The following is a 20,789-nucleotide window of genomic DNA, read 5'->3' as shown; positions in this document are numbered from 1 at the left end:
CTCATGGGATGGAGAATGGGGCTGCCACCTTTACTCATGGGATGGAGAATGGGGCTGCCACCTTTACTCATGGGATGGAGAATGGGGCTGCCGCCTTTACTCATGGGATGGAGAATGGGGCTGCCACCTTTACTCATGGGATGGAGAATGGGGCTGCCACCTTTACTCATGGGATGGAGAATGGGGCTGCCACCTTTACTCATGGGATGGAGAATGGGGCTGCCACCTTTACTCATGGGATGGAGAATGGGGCTGCCACCTTTACTCATGGGATGGAGAATGGGGCTGCCACCTTTACTCATGGGATGGAGAATGGGGCTGCCACCTTTACTCATGGGATGGAGAATGGGGCTGCCACCTTTACTCATGGGATGGAGAATGGGGCTGCCACCTTTACTCATGGGATGGAGAATGGGGCTGCCACCTTTACTCATGGGATGGAGAATGGGGCTGCCACTTTTAGTTATGGGTTGGAGAATGGGGTTGTCACCTTTACTCATGGGATGGAGAATGGGGCTGCCACCTTTACTCATGGGATGGAGAATGGGGCTGCCACCTTTACTCATGGGATGGAGAATGGGGCTGCCACCTTTACTTATGGGATGGAGAATGGGGCTGCCACCTTTACTCATGGGATGGAGAATGGGGTTTCTACCATTTAGTTATGGGATGGAGAATGGGGCTGCCATTTTTAGTTATGGGATGGACAATGGGGCTGTCACCTTTACTTATGGGATGGAGAATGGGGCTGCCACCTTTACTTATGGGATGGAGAATGGGGCTGCCACCTTTACTCATGGGATGGAAAATGGGGCTGCCACTTTTACTCATGGACTGGAGAATGGGGCTGTCACCTTTACTTATGGGATGGAGAATGGGGCTTCCACCTTTACTTATGGGATGGAGAATGGGGCTGCCACCTTTACTTATGGGATGGAGAATGGGGCTAACACCTTTACTCATGGGTTAGAGAATGGGGCTGCCACCTTTACTCATGGGATGGAGAATGGGGCTGCCACCTTTACTTATGGGATGGAGAATGGGGCTGCCACCTTTACTTATGGGATGGAGAATGGGGCTGCCACCTTTACTCATGAGAGGAGAATGGGGCTGTCACCTTTACTCATGGGATGGAGAATGGGGCTGCCACCTGTACTTATGGGATGGAGAATGGGGCTGCCACCTTTACTCATGGGATGGAAAATGGGGCTGCCACTTTTACTCATGGAATGGAGAATGGGGCTGTCACCTTTACTTATGGGATGGAGAATGGGGCTGCCACCTTTACTTATGGGATGGAGAATGGGGCTACCACCTTTACTTATGGGATGGAGAATGGGGCTGCCACCTTTACTCATGGGTTAGAGAATGGGGCTGCCACCTTTACTCATGGGATGGAGAATGGGGCTGCCACCTTTACTCATGGGATGGAGAATGGGGCTGCCACTTTTAGTTATGGGTTGGAGAATGGGGTTGTCACCTTTACTCATGGGATGGAGAATTGGGCTGCCACTTTTACTTATGGGATGGAGAATGGGGCTGCCACCTTTACTTATGGGATGGAGAATGGGGCTACCGCCTTTACTTATGGGATGAAGAATGGGGCTGTCACCTTTACTCATGGGATCGAGAATGGGGCTGCCACTTTTAGTTATGGGTTGGAGAATGGGGTTGTCACCTTTACTCATGGGATGGAGAATTGGGCTACCACCTTTACTTATGGGATGGAGAATGGGGCTGCCACCTTTACTTATGGGATGGAGAATGGGGCTGTCACCTTTACTTATGGGATGGAGAATGGGGCTGCCACCTTTACTCATGGGATGGAGAATGGGGCTACCACCTTTACTTATGGGATGGAGAATGGGGCTGCCACCTTTACTCATGGGTTAGAGAATGGGGCTGCCACCTTTACTCATGGGATGGAGAATGGGGCTGCCACTTTTAGTTATGGGTTGGAGAATGGGGTTGTCACCTTTACTCATGGGATGGAGAATTGGGCTGCCACTTTTACTTATGGGATGGAGAATGGGGCTGCCACCTTTACTTATGGGATGGAGAATGGGGCTACCGCCTTTACTTATGGGATGAAGAATGGGGCTGTCACCTTTACTCATGGGATCGAGAATGGGGCTGCCACTTTTAGTTATGGGTTGGAGAATGGGGTTGTCACCTTTACTCATGGGATGGAGAATTGGGCTACCACCTTTACTTATGGGATGGAGAATGGGGCTGCCACCTTTACTTATGGGATGGAGAATGGGGCTGTCACCTTTACTTATGGGATGGAGAATGGGGCTGCCACCTTTACTCATGGGATGGAGAATGGGGCTGCCACCTTTACTCATGGGATGGACAATTGGGCTGCCACCTTTACTTATGGGATGGAGAATGGGGGTGTCACCTTTACTCATGGGATGGAGAATGGGGCTGCCACCTTTACTCATGGGATGGAGAATGGGGCTACCACCTTTACTCATGAGAGGAGAATGGGGGTGTCACCTTTACTCATGGGATGGAGAATGGGGCTACCACCTTTACTCATGAGAGGAGAATGGGGCTGTCACCTTTACTCATGGGATGGAGAATGGGGCTACCACCTTTACTCATGGGATGGAGAATGGGGCTACCACCTTTACTTATGGGATGGAGAATGGGGCTGCCACCTTTACTTATGGGATGGAGAATGGGGCTGCCACCTTTACTCATGAGAGGAGAATGGGGCTGTCACCTTTACTCATGGGATGGAGAATGGGGCTGCCACTTTTACTCATGGGATGGAAAATGGGGTTTCTACCATTTAGTTATGGGATGGAGAATGGGGCTGCCACCTTTACTCATGGGATGGACAATGGGGCTGCCACCTTTACTCATGGGATGGACAATGGGGCTGTCACCTTTACTTATGGGATGGAGAATGGGGCTACCACCTTTACTTATGGGATGGAGAATGGGGCTGCCACCTTTACTCATGGGATGGAGAATGGGGCTGCCACCTTTACTCATGGGATGGAGAATGGGGCTGCCACCTTTACTCATGGGATGGACAATTGGGCTGCCACCTTTACTTATGGGATGGAGAATGGGGGTGTCACCTTTACTTATGGGATGGAGAATGGGGCTGCCACCTTTACTCATGGGATGGAGAATGGGGCTGCCACCTTTACTCATGAGTTGGAGAATGGGGCTGCCACCTTTACTCATGGGTTGGAGAATGGGGCTGCCACCTTTACTCATGGGTTGGAGAATGGGGCTGCCACCTTTACTCATGGGTTGGAGAATGGGGCTGCCACCTTTACTCATGGGTTGGAGAATGGGGCTGCCACCTTTACTCATGGGTTGGAGAATGGGGCTGCCGCCTTTACTCATGGGATGGAGAATGGGGCTGCCACCTTTACTTATGGGATGGAGAATGGGGCTGCCACCTTTACTCATGGGATGGAGAATGGGGCTGCCACCTTTACTTATGGGATGGAGAATGGGGCTGTCACCTTTACTTATGGGATGGAGAATGGGGCTGTCACCTTTACTTATGGGATGGAGAATGGGGCTGTCACCTTTACTTATGGGATGGAGAATGGGGCTGTCACCTTTACTTATGGGATGGAGAATGGGGCTGTCACCTTTACTTATGGGATGTAGAATGGGGCTGCCACCTTTACTCATGGGTTGGAGAATGGGGCTGCCACCTTTACTCATGGGTTGGAGAATGGGGCTGCCACCTTTACTTATGGGATGGAGAATGGGGCTGCCACCTTTACTCATGGGATGGAGAATGGGGCTGCCACCTTTACTTATGGGATGGAGAATGGGGCTGCCACCTTTATTTATGGGATGGAGAATAGGTCTGCCACCTTTACTCATGGGATGGAGAATGGGGCTGCCACCTTTACTTATGGGATGGAGAATGGGGCTGCCACCTTTATTTATGGGATGGAGAATGGGGCTGCCACCTTTACTCATGGGATGGGGAATGGGGCTGCCACCTTTATTTATGGGATGGAGAATGGGGCTGCCACCTTTACTCATGAGATGGGGAATGGGGCTGCCACCTTTACTCATGGGATGGAGAATGGGGCTGCCACCTTTACTCATGAGATGGGGAATGGGGCTGCCACCTTTACTCATGGGATGGAGAATGGGGCTGCCACCTTTACTCATGGGATGGAGAATGGGGCTGCCACCTTTACTCATGAGATGGGGAATGGGGCTGCCACCTTTACTCATGGGATGGAGAATGGGGCTGCCACCTTTATTTATGGGATGGAGAATAGGGCTGCCACATTTACTCATGGGATGGAGAATAGGGTTTCTACCATTTAGTTATGGGATGGAGAATGGGGCTGCCACCTTTACTCATGGGATGGAGAATAGGGTTTCTACCATTTACTCATGGGATGGAGAATGGGGCTGCCACCTTTAGTTATGGGATGGAGAATGGGGCTGTCACCTTTACTCATGGGATGGAGAATGGGGTTTTTACTGTTTAGTTATGGGATGGAGAATGGGGTTTCTACTGTTTAGTTATGGGATGGAGAATGGAGCTGCCACCTTTACTTATAGGATGGAGAATGGGGCTGCCACCTTTACTCATGGGATGGAGAATGGGGCTGCCACCTTTACTTATGGGCTGGGGAATGGGGCTGCAACCTCTAGTTATGCCATGGATGTTGATGTCTCTTTTTCCTATTACTTTAAAAAATTGATGATAAAGGTCATGCTGACACCAGATGGCAACAGCGAGGATACAAAAATGTCCAGTGAATTCATTCAACCCCTTCTATTCTTGGCGTCTGTGATGTCATGTGTTTATGGCGGGTGGGTCAGTGGCGGTCTCCTGTCCGGGTCTCAGCAGGGGCCGCCGGTGTCATGAAACGCTTCTCTCCCCCTCGGGCCCCGGAGTCACACAGCGGGATCACTGGCCTCTCGGAGCCGCCACATCTCGCGCCCTTATTTATTCCGCTGCTGGGAAGGTGACGGCGACAAAGACGGAGCTGCGGACAGCGGAGTTATTATATAGAGATGGCGGAAATCTGCACCCTATAAATCCTGCGCTGACACACTGCACCAAACACTCACAATGGGACAGAGGTGTCTGCTGCTGCCGAGCCCATGACACAGAGGACTGGGCACGGGATCCATCTGTAACAAAGCTTCTGCTGTGAGAAGTATTTGGTCAGGACGGGTGTCCAGCTTCTCACCGCGTCCACATTCACTGACAGCAAGCAGGAATCTCAGAAGGAAAGCCGGCAGTCACAGCCCGATGTGTTCATTAGTGTCCCTGCTACTACAAGTGTCGCGGGCGGAGGGGACGCGCTCACCACGCTCGGGTCCGGGGCTTCTGCTCGGTGGCTCGAGCGGTGGACCGGACCCGGGGACTCGAGCAGCGCTCCTCACCCGTGGGTGAAAGGGGTGGTTGGTTTGGGGAGAGAGTTCGTGACGCCACCCACGGGACGTGGTGATGATGGCACCACCGCTGCTGGTGACGGGGATCCTGGGAGAGATGGTAGGGAGCAGCCAGGATGTTGTCCCCTCCGTGGGCAGGGGTTGGTGATCCCGGGGCCCGGTGGTGGTGACGGGGAGGCCGGATGGCTGGGGTGCAGGAACGGCGCGGCGCGGTGCCGGACGGCATTGGTGTACTCACTCAGACAATCACTGACAGAGCCTCTGGTAAACCAAAACGGCCGGATGGACGGGTCCCGCAGCCGGCTGCAGTGTTGTTGTTGTTGTGCTCTCCCCGGACGGCTGATGGTGGCTGTTTTTCCCTGCACCTTTTAGTAAGTTGTTAACTCCTGTGGTTGCCCACCGGTAGTCCGCTCCCCGGCGTATAGGTACCGGAGGAGCCCGTTTTGCCCGCAGACACTGGCCCTTGGATCTCGAGCCTATGGCGGTGGCTGTATATCCTCTCTGGGTGGATGGTTGCCTTCAATCGGGACTTGGTAGTTAGGGAACCCCGGGGGTTCCTGTCACATTCGGATTTGACTATTGACGGCGGCTCCAAGCCTGGTCGGGGTCCGATGGCCCTGCCTGTGTGCTTAGCTTCACTCCGTTCCCTGGTCCGGTACCGGCGGGCCAACGCCCGACCCCAGTCCTTACGGCTCTGCGGAGTTCCACCAACTCCTGCAGACGGCCACCAACATCTGCCAACCTTGCAGTCAGTGTCACAGACACCCGAAGTGTTCACTCCTCTCACTTTCACCTCCAAGACTCATCTGACACCTTTTCCCGCCTCCAGGCCTGTGAACTCCTCAGTGGGTGGGGCCAACCACCTGGCTCCGCCCCACATGGTGTGGACATCAGACCCTGGAGGGAGGCAACAAGGGTTTTGTGTTTGGCTGGTGTAACTGCCTAGGGTGGTGGGTGTGTGTTGGTATGTTTGTGACTACCTGGCTAGTCCAGGGCAACACACAAGGGCCGCTGCTCAGGCCGTCCATGTTCTGGTGTTATCCAGAAGACACGGCAGCAGTAGCCACCGGAGCTTACTTTTCAATACTTCATTGCCCTAGCTCACCAGGGAATATGAAAGTATCTGCTCTAGACTATCAGAGTATGAAAAATATGTCTCTAAATCACCAGGAAATGTAAAAGAAACCTCTAGACCACCAAAGAATATAAAAATAAGTACTCTAGACCACCAGGGAATTAAAATACATCTCTCTAGACCACCAGGGAATATGAAGGAACCTCTATATCACCAAAGAATGTAAAAAATAACTGCTCTTGACCACCCGGGAATTAAAATAAATCTCTCTAGACCACCAGACAATTTACAGACATTTTCTCTAGACCACCAGGGAATTTTCAGTAAACCTCTCTAGACCACCAGGGAATTTTCAGTAAACCTCTCTAGACCACCAGGGATTTACAGTAAACCTCTCTAGACCACCAGGGATTTACAGTAAACCTCTCTAGACCACCAGGGGATTTACAGTTTACCAAAACGCCTTGTTGTGCTCTTCTGAAACTGGCTTTCCTTACAGAGCCGCATAGTTGGATGGTTTCTGGGCAGAGGAATGTATTTATGGGGAAATCATAGAAAATGACGTCAGTGACAGCCTCTTGATGACATCATGTCCTGAGGTGTGAGGTTGCGCGGCGCCTCCTCCTCCTCCTCTTCCTCCTCCTCCTCCTCCTCCTTCTTTTCTTCCTCCTCCTCATCCTTTTCCTCCTCCTCCTCCTCGTTTTCTTCCTCCTCCTCCTCAACCTCTTCCTCCTCCTCCTCCTTTTCTTCCTCCTCCTCCTCCTTTTCCTCCTCCTCCTCCTCCTCTTCCTCCTCCTCCTCATCCTCCTCCTCCTCCTCCTCGTTTTCCTCCTCCTCCTTTTCCTCCTCCTCCTCATCCTCTTCCTCCTCCTCCTCCTCGTTGTCCTCCTCCTCCTCCTCCTCGTTTTCCTCCTCCTCCTTTTCCTCCTCCTCGTTGTCCTCCTCCTCCTCCTCTTCCTCCTCCTCCTCCTCCTCCTCCTCCTCCTCGTTGTCCTCCTCCTCCTCCTCTTCCTCCTCCTCCTCCTCCTCCTCTTCTTCTTTCACACGCCCCAAGCCACTAAATGTCACCCAGTGTGATGCAGAGTAAATATTTCGTTTGCAGCCGCGTCTCCGCCGTCCTCTGCTTGTGCTGCTCCTCCTCGGCAGCGCGACGTGTGAACACGGCGGTAACAACCTCAGCAGATGAGGCTCGGGAGCCGTGGGCCGCACTTGGCAGCTTGTTTGCATTTTAACTAATGTGGATCACACAATATGGAGAAATCTGCAAGAAAGCAAATTTCTATAAAGTAACTGTGAAGGGGCGTTAAAGGGCAAATCCTGTGCACGGGGGATTTCAGGGCTGGAGGATGGTCATATGCAGAGAAAATGATTTGTGCCGCCACACAGAAAAAAAATGTTTAGTGGGCAATATGGAGGGCGCACACATCCGCAGCGAGGGTGCACACATCTATAGCGAGGACGCCCACATCCGCAGTGAGGGCGCACACATCTGCAGCGAGGGCGCACACATCTGCAGCGAGGGCGCACACATCTGCAGCGAAAATGCACACATCCGCATCGAGGGCACACACATCTACAGCGAGGACGCACACATCTACAGCGAGGACGCACACATCTATAGCGAGGACGCACACATCTGCAGCGAGGACGCACACATCTGCAGCGAGGGCGCACACATCTACAGCGAGGACGCACACATCTACAGCGAGGGCGCACACATCTGCAGCGAGGGCGCACACATCTGCAGCGAAAATGCACACATCCGCATCGAGGGCACACACATCTACAGCGAGGACGCACACATCTACAGCGAGGACGCACACATCTATAGCGAGGACGCACACATCTGCAGCGAGGACGCACACATCTGCAGCGAGGGCGCACACATCTACAGCGAGGACGCACACATCTGCAGCGAGGGCGCACACATCTGCAGCGAGGGCGCACACATCTGCAGCGAAAATGCACACATCCGCATCGAGGGCACACACATCTACAGCGAGGACGCACACATCTACAGCGAGGACGCACACATCTATAGCGAGGACGCACACATCTGCAGCGAGGACGCACACATCTGCAGCGAGGGCACACACATCTACAGCGAGGACGCACACATCTACAGCGAGGACGCACACATCTATAGCGAGGACGCACACATCTGCAGCGAGGACGCACACATCTGCAGCGAGGGCGCACACATCTGCAGCGAGGGCGCACACATCTGCAGCGAGGGCGCACACATCTACAGTGAGGATGCACACATCTGCAGCGAGGATGCACACATCCGCATCGAGGGCGCACACATCTACAGCGAGGGCGCACACATCTACAGCGAGGACGCACACATCTATAGCGAAGGACGCACACATCTATAGCGAGGACGCAAACATTTACAGCGAGGATGCACACATCCGCATCAAGGGCGCACACATCTACAGCGAGGATGCACACATCTGCAGCGAGGATGCACACATCCGCATCGAGGGCGCACACATCTACAGCGAGGACGCACACATCTGCAGCGAGGATGCACACATCCGCATCAAGGGCGCACACATCTACAGCGAGGATGCACACATCTGCAGCGAGGATGCACACATCCGCATCGAGGGCGCACACATCTACAGCGAGGACGCACACATCTATAGCGAAGGACGCACACATCTATAGCGAGGACGCACACATTTACAGCGAGGATGCACACATCCGCATCGAGGGCGCACACATCTACAGCGAGGACGCACACATCTACAGCGAGGACGCACACATCTATAGCGAGGACGCACACATCTACAGCGAGGACTCACACATCTGCAGTGAGGATGCACACATCTGCATCGAGGGCGCACACATCTACAGCGAGGACGCACACATCTACAGCGAGGACGCACACATCTACAGCGAGGACGCACACATCTGCAGCGAGGGCGCACACATCTGCAGCGAGGGCGCACACATCTGCAGCGAGGGAGCACACATCTGCAGCGAGGGCGCACACATCTGCAGCGAGGACGCACACATCTGCAGCGAGGGCGCACACATCCGCAGCGAGGACGCACTCATCCGCAGCGAGGGCGCACACATCCGCAGCGAGGGCGCACACATCCGCAGCGAGGGCGCACACATCCGCAGCGAGGGCGCACACATCCGCAGCGAGGGCGCACACATCCGCAGCGAGGGCGCACACATCCGCAGCGAGGGCGCACACATCCGCAGCGAGGGCGCACACATCCGCAGCGAGGGCGCACACATCTGCAGCGAGGGCGCACACATCCGCAGCGAGGGCGCACACATCCGCAGCGAGGGCGCACACATCCGCAGCGAGGGCGCACACATCCGCAGCGAGGGCGCACACATCCGCAGCGAGGGCGCACACATCTGCAGCAAGGACGCACACATCTGCGCCAGACAACCAGGTCACAAAACAGGGTATTCAAAATACACGCACGCTGGTTATTTTCTCATTTTTAGAGACATGCGACATCCAAGACGCTGGTTGCATTTAGCGGTTCCTCACACCTTCAACATATTCTGGAGATTTATTTTTTCCTAAGGCGGGCTTTGCACACTACGATATCGCAGGTGCGATGTCGGTGGGGTCAAATTGAAAATGACGCACTTCCGGCATCGCGGTGACATCGTAGTGTGTAAATCCTAGATGATACGATTAACGAGCGCTAAAACGTCGTAATCGTATCATCGGTGTAGCATCGGCGTAATCCATGATTACGCTGACGCGACAGTCCGATGTTGTCCCTCGCTCCTGCGGCAGCACACATCGCTTGTGTATGAAGTCGCAGGAGCGAGGAACATCTCCTACCGGCGTCACCACGGCTTCCGTAGGATATGCGGAAGGAAGGAGGTGGGCAGGATGTTTACATCCCACTCATCTCCGCCCCCTCCGCTCCGATTGGCCGCCTGCCGTGTGACGTCGCAGTGACGCCGCACGACCCGCCCCCTTAACAAGGAGGCGGGTCGCCGGCCAGAGCGACGGTCGCAGGGCAGGTGAGTCCATGTGAAGCTGCCGTAGCGATAATGTTCGCTACGGCAGCTATCACAAGGATATCGCTGCTGCGACGGGGGCGGGGACTATCGTGCTCGGCATCGCAGCATCGGCCTGCGATGTCGCAGCGTGCAAAGTACCCCTAAGATGTTCTCACATCCACTTGAAGCTTTCCCAAGATCTCAATTCCTTATCATTTAGATTCCTTCAGACACATCATCTCTCATATTTCTCTGATCCGAGGACCAACAAATCCCCCTTCCTTCAGATTTGCTGGTGAAACGCTGGAGAATTTCTGTGAAATGTTCTGGAACCCTGTGAATTTGTCTTTGGCTTTCATAAAGTTTTTAATCAATCCGAACTTGATATGTAGAGGAGGAAGAACTAAACTAAAGGATTCTGCTGAACATTGTCTGTACCTGCAGCAGAGATGTTTCCCTGTCCCCAATCACGAGGGACACAATGCTCTACTGTATTTCTACTGTCCCATAAACACAAGAAGCAACGATATTTTGTGAATCCTCCTTGCATGCCCATTAGCCGACCAATCACTTTCACATCTCCACAGATATTCCATTGATGATGCTTATATTGTATAGCATCCAAAACAACTGACAGATTTTCCTAACTTTCCTTTAAGCCAGCTACACACGCTTCAATATATCTCACAATCCGTCGTTGGGGTCAAGTTGTAAGTGACGCACATCCGGCATCGTTTGTGAGGTATCTGCGTGTGACAGCTACGTGCGATCAGGATTGAACGCAAAACCGTTGATCGCAAACACATCGTATCATTCTCTAGAATTGAGCGTTTTGTTGCACGAACCTAGTGAATTGTAACGTGTGACATCCCTCATACGATTTTGGTGTCTGATGCTATGTGCGCAGGTGTGCGCTCTGCACCACAGCTTAAAAAAGGTCCGCTTCAGAGCGCAGCTGAAAAGCTTCACAATGTCTGTCAGTCCGTCACTATCTCTGTCCCTCACTCTCTGTCCATGTCAGTCTATCCCTCTTACCCCCTCTCTCATACTCACCTATCCCCGATCCCCGGCTCTGCACGGCGTTCACACTGCTCCGGCGGCTTTTACTGTTTTGAAAAAGCCGGCCGCCCATTAAACAATCTCGTATTCCCTGCTTTCCCCGCCCACCGGCGCCTATGATTGGTTACAGTGAGACACGCCCCCACGCTGAGTGACAGGTGTCTCACTGCACCCAATCACAGCAGCCGGTGGGCGTGTCTATACTGTGTAGTGAAATAAATAATTAAATAATTAAAAAAAACGGCGTGCGGTCCCCCCAATTTTAAAACCAGCCAGATAAAGCCATACGGCTGAAGGCTGGTATTCTCAGGATGGGTAGCCCCACGTTATAGGGAGCCCCCCAGCCTAACAATATCAGACAACAGCCGCCCAGAATTGCCGCATACATTAGATGCGACAGTTCTGGGACTGTACCCGGCTCTTCCCGATTTACCCTGGTGCGTTGGCAAATCGGGGTAATAAGGAGTTATTGGCAGCCCATAGCTGCCACTAAATCCTAGATTAATCATGTCAGGCGTCTATGAGACACCCTCCATGATTAATCTGTAAATTACAGTAAATAAACACACACATCCGAAAAAATCCTTTATTAGAAATAAAACACACACACATATACCCTGGTTCACCACTTTAATCAGCCCCGAAAAAGCCTTCCATGTCCGGCGTACTCCAGGATGCTCCAGCGTCGCTTCCAGCGCTGCTGCATGGAGGTGACCGGAGCTGCAGAATACACAGCCGCTCCGGTCACCTCCACACAGCTAATGAAGACAGCCGTGCGATCAGCTGAGCTGTCACTGAGGTTACCCGCGGCCACCGCTGCATCCACCGCTGGATCCAGTGACAGCGGGTAACCTCACTGACAGCTCAGCTGATCGCGCGGCTGTCTTCATTAGCTGTGTGGAGGTGACCGGAGCGGCGGTGTCTTCTGCAGCTCCTGTCACCTCCATGCAGCAGAACTGGACGCGACGCTGGAGCATCCTGGAGTACGCCGGACATGGAGGGCTTTTTGGGGCTGATTAAAGTGGTGAACCAGGGTATATGTGTGTGTGTTTATTTCTAATAAAGGATTTTTTCGGGTGTGTGTGTTTATTTACTGTAATTTACAGATTAATCATGGAGGGTGTCTCATAGACGCCTGACATGATTAATCTAGGATTTAGTGGCAGCTATGGGCTGCCAATAACTCCTTATTACCCCGATTTGCCAACGCACCAGGGTAAATCGGGAAGAGCCGGGTACAGCCCCAGAACTGTCGCATCTAATGTATGCGGCAATTCTGGGCGGCTGCTGACTGATATTGTTAGGCTGGGGGCTCCCCATAACGTGGAGCTCCCCATCCTGAGAATACCAGCCTTCAGCCGTATGGCTTTATCTGGCTGGCATTAAAATTGGGGGGAACCGCACGCCGTTTTTTTTAATTATTTATTTATTTATTTTACTGCACAGTATAGACACGCCCACCGGCTGCTGTGATTGGGTGCAGTGTGACACCTGTCACTCAGCGTGGGGGCGTGTCTCACTGCAACCAATCATAGGCGCCGGTGGGCGGGGAAAGCAGGGAATAGGAGATTGTTTAATGAGCGTCCGGCTTTTTCAAAATAGTAAAAGCCACCGCAGCAGTGTGAATGCCGTGCAGCGCTGCGCCGGAGATCGAGGAACGGTGAGTATGAGAGAGGGGGGGAAACTTCAGTCACTCGGGGGATTAGCAGTCACCGATGAATCCTTCACAGGTGACCGCTAATCAGTACTCGACACAGACAGAGCCGCGGTATGAGGATAAAGTCGGGTGAAGTTCACCCCAGTTCATTCTCATCGCGCAACTCTGTCTGCTGTCAGCCGACATTTATAAACGACATTGTGCATCACACACACGGACATTACACACGGACATTCCACGTACACATACACGTTAATTCCACACGCACACACGGTCGTTCTGCACACAAACACGGCTAGCATACGCAATTCACACAGGTGCCACACGGACCATAAAAACGGACACAAAAACGGGACACGGACCCGAAAAACGGCCCGTAGCACACGTGCGTGTTTTTCACGGACGTGTGAAGGGGGTCTTAGAGACATGCGTGAGTAATAGGGATTGATTGTCTCATATTTCCATTGACTGCTTTCAAACTTCTCTGGGATGAGTCAATAAACAATCACCAATCTGCAACAAAACACTCTTCATTCAGTTCTTCAAAGAGGCCGTTCACATTGTTACAGTACACCGTTGGTCCATCTACTGTGAAAAATTGTGTTAAAGTGTTACTTCTGTTTCGGTAATAACACACTTGACATCATCATGAAGAAGATTCTTCTGTTTCAGTAATAACACACATTGACATCATCATGAAGAAGATTCTTCTGTTTCAGTAATAACACACATTGACATCATCATGAAGAAGATTCTTCTGTTTCGGTAATAACACACATTGACATCATCAGGAAGAAGATTCTTCTGTTTCGGTAATAACACCCTTTGACATCATCATGAAGAAGATTCTTCTGTTTCGGTAATAACACACTTTGACATTATCCTGAAGAAGATTCTTCTGTTTCAACCTAGATGCAAAAAGTTCAGCTTTATCTTTTGACAATGACATGTCTCTGATGAGATCAGTTATTTCATGTTGAGTAAAGCCTTCTGGCTGCTCCATCAGGAACAGACTCATTTTGACTTGAGGTCTCCATGTCTTCGCCAGTAGCTTCAGCTCCATAGTCTTCATATTCTACTTCATTTTCATCCAATCCAGACAATAGTGATGCAGGAACTGGCAAGGTACCATTATATTGTACCGGCAGATTCAAGTTCAGGGTCATTAATCTTATGTTTGTTCTTTGTAGAAAAGCCCTTCAATTTGACAAAACAAAAATAGCCGTCATCACTATGATTTTTGGATTGTCTCCAAACCATAGGAACAGCAAATGGCATAGCCACTTTCCTCATATCCAACCAGTCATGAAGACCATTTGAACAACTTGAGCATATCACACGAGAGGCCCGGCATTTCACATGAGATGCCCGGCATATCACATGAGGGACCCGGCATATCACATGAGGGACCCGGCATATCACATGAGGGGCCCGGCATATCACATGAGGGACCCGGCATATCACATGAGGGACCCGGCATATCACATGAGGGACCCGGCATATCACATGAGGGGCCCGGCATATCTAATGAGGGACCCGACATATCACACGAGGGGCCCGGCATATCACACGAGGGGCCCGGCATATAACACGAGGGGCCCGGCATATCACATGAGGGCTGATCATACCACACGAGGGGCCCGGCATATCACATAAGGGACACGACATATCACACGAGGGGCCCGGCATATCACATAAGGGACACGACATATAACACGAGGGGCCCGTCATATAACACGAGACCCGGCATATCACACGAGGGACACGACATATCACACGAGGGGCCCGGCATATCACACGAGGGACACGACATATCACACGAGGGGCCCGGCATATAACACGAGGGACCCGGCATATCACATGAGGGCTGATCATACCACACGAGGGGCCCGGCATATCACACGAGGGACACGACATATCACACGAGGGGCCTGGCATATCACACGAGGGGCCCGGCATATCACACGAGGGGCCCGGCATATAACACGAGGGGCCCGGCATATCACATGAGGGGCCCGGCATATCACATGAGGGCTGATCATACCACACGAGGGGCCCGGCATATCACACGAGGGGCCCGGCATATCACATGAGGGGCCCGGCATATCACACGAGGGGCCCGGCATATCACATGAGGGGCCCGGCATATCACATGAGGGGCCCGGCATATCACACGAGGGGCCCGGCATATCACATGAAGGGCCCGGCATATCACACGAGGGGCCCGGCATATCACACGAGGGGCCCGCCATACATTGAAAATGCAGAAATGATGTCATGACAAGAATACTTCTATCTCAGACACTTATTTTTGGAATCCGCGCACCAATCTCCATAAATCAGACGTATTACCTTTGCTGATGATTTTTTTATATTGACCGTGGAATTCTTCCTTTTTTGTTACATTTCTGCTCAGCGTCCTATAAGTCCATCTTGTCGCACCTCTCGCAGTGCAGCTGACGGCAGCCTCCGTATCTTTACATGCTTTCCTTATGTTCTGTAATGATCTGGATGCTCGGTGCTGTCCAGCTGACCCTGCGGGGGCCACGCCTGCCCCGTCCTCTGTGACAGGAGGTCGGCAGATGGCCGTGGCTCTTGTCCCGCGGTGTTTGGACACTTATTAGCCGCCACAGGAACTTTGAGAAGGGAAACTCGCTCCAGAAGCTTCCTGCACCTTCTAGAATGTTTAGATATGATACGTCCAGGCCTTAAAGGGCCACTAACCTCTATTTTTCCCACTTTGTGTATTTTATGTTTATCTCATCTCTCTTGGCATCGTTATATCCTATCTGTATTCCTAAAGGACACGGCAGATCCTAAAGGGGTATTTTTTGGGCCATCCCATGGTCCAGGTAGGAGTAGCGACAGTAAGAACGGAGCGGAGTGCTGTCACCAGATCCTCTGGATAGATCCTGCGGGACAGTCCTGGATTTGGGGAGCTGTCCCGCTATCCCAGATAGTCGGCTCCGTGCCCCGATATATCTGACTCTCTAAAGCACAGATACAGTGGAATATCATGGCGGAGCTCCCATGTTCCCGCTCCACCATTCTCCTGAGGCATTATATTGTTTGAGATCATCATGCTTTGCAGGGGCACTATAGGCATCGTAATGTGTGTGGGTACTTTGAGGGGCATCATATTGTGTGAGGGCTCTTTGGGCATCAACTCCAGACACATTACAGAGTCTGGCAGACAACCTGATGCTTCTTAGTTGCTCAGCCGGGCATTGACTGTTTCATGCTCTCTGGTCTTTGGTGTAGCAGGAGTTAATTCCTGCTGGATGGTGAACGGCTGCTGGAGTCACAGGTTGCTGATATCCTATTTAAAAGATGGTGGAACCTGGTCCCTCATGCTGATTATAGCTCTAGCTTTGCTCCAGCGATACAGGTCTTTGTGCGTGGGGACCCAGTTGTTGGTGAACTGTTGTATGCTATTTGGTGTGCGGTGCATATATCCTTGTTGTTTATTTATTTCCTCCCTGTACTTTATTTCTCCCTGAGCACGTATTGTCTCTTCCCCTGTGTGTGCTTGTAGTGAGCTTGATCTTTGGTTTTCCCCCATCTGTCGGTATTTGTGGGCTTTTTTTATCCCGGTCCCAGCGCTCCCCGGAGGGTGGGGGAGAGGGCATGATAGACCAGGGCTGCTCAGGAGTCAGGGTCATGCTGGCGATCCAGACCTGGCTACCATCAAGCATATCTCTAGAATAAGGGACAGTCTAGTTGCCATTAACTCTGGTTACCGTGTCATACCTGTGATACATTGATGTTATAAAAGGAGTCATACTGTGTGTGTGATCCCTAAGTAGTCCTTCTTTCCAGCTTTTCTAAATTGGGAGGTATTTAGTGATGAGCGGGTACTACCATGCTCAGGTGCTCAGTACTGGTAACTAGTGATGAGCGGGCACTACCATGCTCGGGTGCTCTGTACTGGTAACTAGTGATGAGCGGGCACTACCATGCTCGGGTGCTCAGTACTGGTAACTAGTGATGAGCGGGCACTACCATGCTCAGGTGCTCTGTACTGGTAACTAGTGATGAGCGGGCACTACCATGCTCAGGTGCTCAGTACTGGTAACTAGTGATGAGCGGGCACTACCATGCTCGGGTGCTCAGTACTGGTAACTAGTGATGAGCGGGCACTACCATGCTCAGGTGCTCTGTACTGGTAACTAGTGATGAGTGGACACTACCATGCTCTGGTGCTCAGTACTGGTAACTAGTGATGAGCGGGCACTACCATGCTCAGGTGCTCTGTACTGGTAACTAGTGATGAGCGGGCACTACCATGCTCAGGTGCTCAGTACTGGTAACTAGTGATGAGCGGGCACTACCATGCTCGGGTGCTCAGTACTGGTAACTAGTGATGAGCGGGCACTACCATGCTCAGGTGCTCTGTACTGGTAACTAGTGATGAGTGGACACTACCATGCTCTGGTGCTCAGTACTGGTAACTAGTGATGAGCGGGCACTACCATGCTCGGGTGCTCAGTACTCATAACTAGTGATGAGCGGGCACTACCATGCTCAGGTGCTCAGTACTGGTAACTAGTGATGAGCGGGCACTACCATGCTCGGGTGCTCAGTACTGGTAACTAGTGATGAGCGGGCACTACCATGCTCAGGTGCTTTGTACTGGTAACTAGTGATGAGCGGGCACTACCATGCTTGGGTGCTCAGTACTGGTAACTAGTGATGAGTGGACACTACCATGCTCGGGTGCTCAGTACTCATAACTAGTGATGAGCGGGCACTACCATGCTCAGGTGCTCAGTACTGGTAACTAGTGATGAGCGGGCACTACCATGTTCAGGTGCTCAGTACTGGTAACTAGTGATGAGCGGGCACTACCATGCTCAGGTGCTCTGTACTGGTAACTAGTGATGAGTGGACACTACCATGCTCGGGTGCTCAGTACTCATAACTAGTGATGAGCGGGCACTACCATGCTCGGGTGCTCAGTACTGGTAACTAGTGATGAGCGGGCACTACCATGCTCAGGTGCTCAGTACTCGTAACTAGTGATGAGCGTGCACTACCATGCTCGGGTGCTCAGTACTGGTAACTAGTGATGAGCGGGCACTACCATGCTCGGGTGCTCAGTACTGGTAACTAGTGATGAGCGGGCACTACCATGCTCAGGTGCTCAGTACTCGTAACTAGTGATGAGCGTGCACTACCATGCTCAGGTGCTCAGTACTGGTAACTAGTGATGAGCGGGCACTACCATGCTCAGGTGCTCAGTACTGGTAACTAGTGATGAGCGGGCACTACCATGCTCAGGTGCTCAGTACTCGTAACTAGTGATGAGCGTGCACTACCATGCTCGGGTGCTCAGTACTGGTAACTAGTGATGAGCGGGCACTACCATGCTCGGGTGCTCAGTACTGGTAACTAGTGATGAGCGGGCACTACCATGCTCAGGTGCTCTGTACCATAACTAGTAATAGGAAGCTAACAGCCCCCAGCATTCTGGGATGTGGGTTCACTTTAAGTCATCAAATGGTTAAAAACATTTTTCTGTGGAGTTGCGATTGTATTTTTATAAATCTTGTGATTCCATCAATGAGGATGAGATGACGGCGCACGTTAATAACACGCATCCGGCCGGAGCAGTAGTGCTGAGGTAGCAGAGTGTAATCAATGCCCAGCGTCAGGCGCACAGCCCTTCGTTAATGTAATTAATGGTCATGATCCTGCTGTGTCGTCCGGATCACTCAGCGAAGTGCTGACAACTGACAACTGACCGAACAATCTAGTATTGATTGCTGAAAGGCAGATTTACTGCGAGACGAGGAGAGGGACTGCACGATATGGGGGAAGATAACGCTCAATATCTCCGCAGCTACTATCTATCTATCCATAGTGGTGGCTGCAGACAGGCTCTTATCATGTATCTCTGTATATAGGGAGCTCCCCCTAGTGGTGGCTGCAGACAGGATCTTATCATGTATCTCTGTATACAGGGAGCTCCCCCTAGTGGTGGCTGCAGACAGGATCTTATCATGTATCTCTGTATACAGGGAACTCCCCCTAGTGGTGGCTGCAGACAGGCTCTTATCATGTATCTCTGTATACAGGGAGCTCCCCCTAGTGGTGGCTGCAGACAGGATCTTATCATGTATCTCTGTATACAGGGAGCTCCCCCTAGTGGTGGCTGCAGACAGGATCTTATCATGTATCTCTGTATACAGGGAGCTCCCCCTAGTGGTGGCTGCAGACAGGATCTTATCATGTATCTCTGTATACAGGGAGCTCCCCCTAGTGGTGGCTGCAGACAGGCTCTTATCATGTATCTCTGTATACAGGGAGCTCCCCCTAGTGGTGGCTGCAGACAGGATCTTATCATGTATCTCTGTATACAGGGAGCTCCCCCTAGTGGTGGCTGCAGACAGGCTCTTATCATGTATCTCTGTATACAGGGAGCTCCCCCTAGTGGTGGCTGCAGACAGGATCTTATCATGTATCTCTGTATACAGGGAGCTCCCCCTAGTGGTGGCTGCAGACAGGATCTTATCATGTATCTCTGTATACAGGGAGCTCCCCCTAGTGGTGGCTGCAGACAGGATCTTATCAGGTATATCTGTATACAGGGAGCTCCCCCTAGTGGTGGCTGCAGACAGGATCTTATCAGGTATATCTGTATACAGGGAGCTCCCCCTAGTGGTGGCTGCAGACAGGCTCTTATCATGTATCTCTGTATACAGGGAGCTCCCCCTGGTGGTGGCTGCAGACAGGCTCTTATCATGTATCTCTGTATACAGGGAGCTCCCCCTAGTGGTGGCTGCAGACAGGCTCTTATCATGTATCTCTGTATACAGGGAGCTCCCCCTAGTGGTGGCTGCAGACAGGCTCTTATCATGTATCTCTATACAGGGAGCTCCCCCTAGTGGTGGCTGCAGACAGGATCTTATCATGTATCTCTGTATACAGGGAGCTCCCCCTAGTGGTGGCTGCAGACAGGATCTTATCAGGTATATCTGTATACAGGGAGCTCCCCCTAGTGGTGGCTGCAGACAGGATGTTATCATGTATCTCTGTATACAGGGAGCTCCCCCTAGTGGTGGCTGCAGACAGAATCTTCTCATGTATCTCTGTATACAGGGAGCTCCCCCTAGTGGTGGCTGCAGACAGAATCTTATCATGTATCTCTGTGTACAGGGAGCTCCCCCTAGTGGTGGCTGCAGACAGGATCTTATCAGGTATATCTGTATACAGGGAGCTCCCCCTAGTGGTGACTGCAGACAGGATCTTATCATGTATCTCTGTATACAGGGAGCTCCCCCTAGTGGTGGCTGCAGACAGAATCTTATCATGTATCTCTGTATACAGGGAGCTCCCCCTAGTGGTGGCTGTAGACAGAATCTTACCATGTATCTCTGTATATAGGGAGCTTCCCCTAGTGGTGGCTGCAGACAGAATCTTATCATGTATCTCTGTATACAGGGAGCTCCCCCTGGTGGTGGCTGCAGACAGGCTCTTATCATGCATCTCTGTATACAGGGAGCTCCCCCTAGTGGTGACTGCAGACAGGATCTTATCATGTATCTCTGTATACAGGGAGCTCCCCCTAGTGGTGGCTGCAGACAGAATCTTATCATGTATCTC

The 20,789-nt window shown here is 52.0% G+C and overlaps 1 protein-coding gene across 1 annotated transcript in view; it reads left to right on the top strand.

Annotated features, from left to right (window-relative positions):
- Positions 1-20,789, top strand: part of IGSF11 (immunoglobulin superfamily member 11) — a 343,387-nt gene that overhangs the window by 283,624 nt on the left and 38,974 nt on the right. The gene's annotated exons all lie outside the window — the stretch shown is intronic.

This window comes from Anomaloglossus baeobatrachus, chromosome 2 (assembly GCF_048569485.1).
Source record: "Anomaloglossus baeobatrachus isolate aAnoBae1 chromosome 2, aAnoBae1.hap1, whole genome shotgun sequence".
NCBI classification, from domain to species: domain Eukaryota; kingdom Metazoa; phylum Chordata; class Amphibia; order Anura; family Aromobatidae; genus Anomaloglossus; species Anomaloglossus baeobatrachus.
The sequence above is the reverse complement of the archived record's forward strand: the minus strand, read 5'-3'. Positions and strand labels throughout refer to the sequence as shown.